Source organism: Periplaneta americana, chromosome 4 (genome assembly GCF_040183065.1).
Source record: "Periplaneta americana isolate PAMFEO1 chromosome 4, P.americana_PAMFEO1_priV1, whole genome shotgun sequence".
NCBI classification, from domain to species: Eukaryota; Metazoa; Arthropoda; class Insecta; order Blattodea; family Blattidae; genus Periplaneta; species Periplaneta americana.
This window is the reverse complement of record NC_091120.1, coordinates 164968252-164972055: the sequence shown is the minus strand read 5'-3', so window position 1 is coordinate 164972055 and position 3804 is coordinate 164968252. Positions and strand designations below refer to the sequence as shown.

Sequence of the window (3804 nt, the reverse complement as noted above, 5' to 3'; positions counted from 1 at the left end):
TCTTTCACACTACCAGAAGTAAAATACGTGGGGTGTAAAAAAAATCCATGGCGCTACAGCCCATGAAGGGCCAAGACCGACCACCCGGCTGCTGGTCTCACGTCCATTTTGTCGAAGCGGAGGTGAACGATCATCCAACTAGTATGGAGATATCGTGTGGTTAGCATGATGATCCCCCCAGCCGCTATATCTGGTTTGCCAAACAGGATTTTCGCTACCTATCGTAGCTCCCAAAGTGCATCACGATGTTGGGTGGGCACCGGTCCCATACACTGGCAGAAATTTCATGAGAAAATTTCTTCACCCATGAGGACTCGAACCAGCGAGCATTCCGTAACGAGAGCTCTAGGGAGGATGTCTTAGACTACGTGGGGTGTACTACGTTAAAATGGCAATATTTGTGTTGAAAAACGATTAAAATATTATACAAAGTAATCGGTATTAATGGACAAAATATGTAAAGAAAATATCAAAGGAAATAAACATTATGTTACGTTAATAATGGGGATTTATGACCAAAATTAAATGAAAATGCCTAAAAAATGACCGAATAAAACAAAAGATGCTCTTATGACTTGAAACAGGCAAAAAATGCAAAAAAAATGCCCTAACAAATATGTCTTAAAACACTCAGTTTATCACATAACATATAAATACTAAAGCAGCAATGTTTCTAGCTTACTAGAAAAAAGATGCAATTTCATCGAAATCCTAGCCCTACTAATAAACATGGCCCCTATAACGCATACTTTCTGAGATCTGAACACTTGTTCATAGGAGGTGCTCAAGGTGACGTCCATTCATGGCAATGCATTCCTCTGCCCTTCGGCGTAAGGAATCACGCACTCTTTGAAATTGATCTGGTTGTTCTTGATAACCAAAGGTCTAGGGGATTTAGATTTGAAGAACGAACAAGCCAAGGTGTGGGGCCTCCCCAGTCAATCCAGCGGTCCTGAAATTTCAGAGTCAGGTGTTCACGCTCATTGCGGGAAAAATGTGCTGATGTGCCACCATGCATGAACCACATCTGTAGTCTTTGCTGACATGGCACATACTCCAGCAAGGCAGGAAATACGTTAATAAGAAACTCCTGAAAACGAGCCCCACGTATGACCCCATCGCCAAGAACGCCTGCCCATACGTTGATTGAGAATTGGTGCTGATGCCTTGTTTCTTCCAGTGCATGGGAATTTTTATCAGCTCACACATGCTGATTACGAAAATACACAACACCATCTCTGCTGAACCTCGCTCATATCCGCAACCAAACTTTTGTTTTCAGTATTCCTTGCGACTTATCAGTATTCCATGCCAGGGGTGTCAACTACGGTATGATTATCTGGTAGCTGCTGTATTGTAGGGCAGAAAAATGCATTGCCATAAATGGACGTCACATTGAGCACCTTCTATGAACAAGTGTTCAGATCTCAGGAAGTATGTGTCGTAGGACCCATATTTTTTAGACATTTTCTTCTTGTTTTAATGTATACTATCACCTCCTAAAATATTGAATTCTTTTTTAACAATCTGTACAGAATACAGAATATAATTACAACAATAGAAATAGAACTCGTTTGCGATATACTATGCCAACACTTCAGATCTGAAGCGGCACGCCACTGCTCGTAGGTATGGCTATCTGTGGGTCTGTTCTGTACATACTAGTGTCCTTTAATGTTCGAACATGAGAGGGGCAACCAAGACATTATAAATTTTGTCTTATTTTGTATGAAAAACTAATCGCAAGATCTGTGTTAAAATCCTTACGCGGTTAAAGCATGAAGGGATGTGAGTGGAGGACAGCGAATATTTTTATAACAATTGTTATTAGAGGAGAAAAATTCGCTCCGACGCCGGGGATCGAACCCGGGTACTTGGTTCTACGTACCAAGCGCTCTAACCATTGAGCTACGCCGAAGTTCAATCCACAGGACCGGATCGAATCCCTCTCCTCTAGTGTTTTTCCCTTTGTCGTCTGACTCCAAGTCGACATGTATGTTGATGTTTTATATTCAGTCAACTGCCATTATACAAGGAGCGCACCCAATTGAATGACTTGATGGCCGGGATTCCACAGTAATATGTACAATAATATGTATAGTACTTAATATGCACTGTTGCTCGAAGAATCTACGTAAAGATTAATTTTTTGGCCCTACAGAGTATATCTGTTATGGTACTTAACTATTGTTATTAGAGAAGAAAAATTCGCTCCGGCACCGGGGATCGAACCCGGGTACTTGATTCTACGTACCAAGCGCTCTAACCATTGAGCTACGCCGAAGTTCAATCCACAGCACCGGATCGAATCCCTCTCCTCTAGTGTTTTTCCTTTGTGGCCTGACTCCAAGTTCGACATATATGTTGACGTTTTATATTCAGTCAACTGCCATTATACAAGGAGCGCATCCAATTGAGTGACTTGATGGCCGGGATTACACAGTAATATGCACAATAATATGTGCAGTAATAAGCAATGTTGCTCGAAGAATCTACGTAAAGATTAATTTTTGGTCCTACAGAGTATATCTGTTATGGTACTTAACAATTGTTATTAGAGGAGAAAAATTCGCTCCGGCACCGGGGATCGAACCCGGGTCTTTGGTTCTATATACCAAGGGCTCTAACCATTGAGCTATGCCGAAGTTCAATCCCCAGCGCCGAAGCGAATTTTTCTCCTCTAATAAAAATTGTTAAGTAGCCTAACATAACAGATATATTCTGTAGGACCAAAAAATTAATCTTTATGTAGATTCTTCGAGCAACAGTGCATATTACTATACATATTATTGTGCATATAATTGTGGAATCTCGGCCACCAAGTCTCTCGATTGGGTGCGCTCCTTGTATAATGACAGTTGATTTAATATAAAACGTCAACGTACAAGTCGAACTTGGAGTCAGGCGACAAAGGGAAAGACACTGGAGGACGGGGATTCGATCCGGTACTGTGGATTGAACTTCGGCGTAGCTCAATGGTTAGAGTCTTGGTACGTAGTGCCAAGGACTTGGGTTCGATCCCCGGTGCCGAAGCGAATTTTTCTCCTCCAATAATAATTGTTAAGTACCATAACAGATATATTCTGTAGGACCAAAAATTAATATTTACGTACATTTTTATAGCAAGGTGGAACAAATACGATAAGCCTCCTTCTGCAGTGCGAACATCGGCGAATATCGAACTTCGCTATACTGGGCAAACTTGAACCGAACCGAATCATACCCCAATGCTTATAATTTAAAAACGGATGAATCAACCAAAGACGCAAATATTATGAAACATAGATTTAGCGAACTTCCTGTCACGAATTCTGATGTAGCCTACTGTAGGAATATTCTGAAATTTCTAAATGTGCAGTGGCGAAACTCCTTCCATTTCCAACAACATATCTCTACGAAATAGGATTTTCACGATATGCAGCAACAACATCAAAATTCAGTCATCGCCTGGATGCCCCATCAGATATGAGAATTCAACTTTCTTTCATCTCCTCCAACTTGAAAAATTTGTGAGACTATACCTTGACCAAAACTACTTCCGACTTGACAGCTTACAGCAGTGTTGTCATGTTGCCCATCTTACGTGTAAGCGAGACCGCTGCCGGTAGAGTGCAGTAATGAACGGCTGACATGAACACATACATTTATAACCAATTTGTTGAACACTAGGCATTAAAATTTGTGTACATTATTATTTATTAGTCTAATATAATAATAATAATAATAATAATAATATTATTATTATTATTATTATTACTAGTAGTAGTAGTAGTAGTAGTACCGGTATTCTTTGTAATACCGTTA

At 40.3% G+C, this 3804-nt stretch overlaps 2 non-coding genes across 2 annotated transcripts; both read right to left on the bottom strand.

Annotated features, from left to right (window-relative positions):
* Positions 1-1845: 1845 nt before the first annotated feature.
* TRNAT-CGU (transfer RNA threonine (anticodon CGU)) lies at positions 1846-1918 on the bottom strand. The gene has a single exon. It is a non-coding gene; the product is annotated as a tRNA-Thr (tRNA).
* Positions 1919-2572: 654 nt separating this feature from the next.
* TRNAY-AUA (transfer RNA tyrosine (anticodon AUA)) lies at positions 2573-2645 on the bottom strand. The gene has a single exon. It is a non-coding gene; the product is annotated as a tRNA-Tyr (tRNA).
* Positions 2646-3804: the final 1159 nt, after the last annotated feature.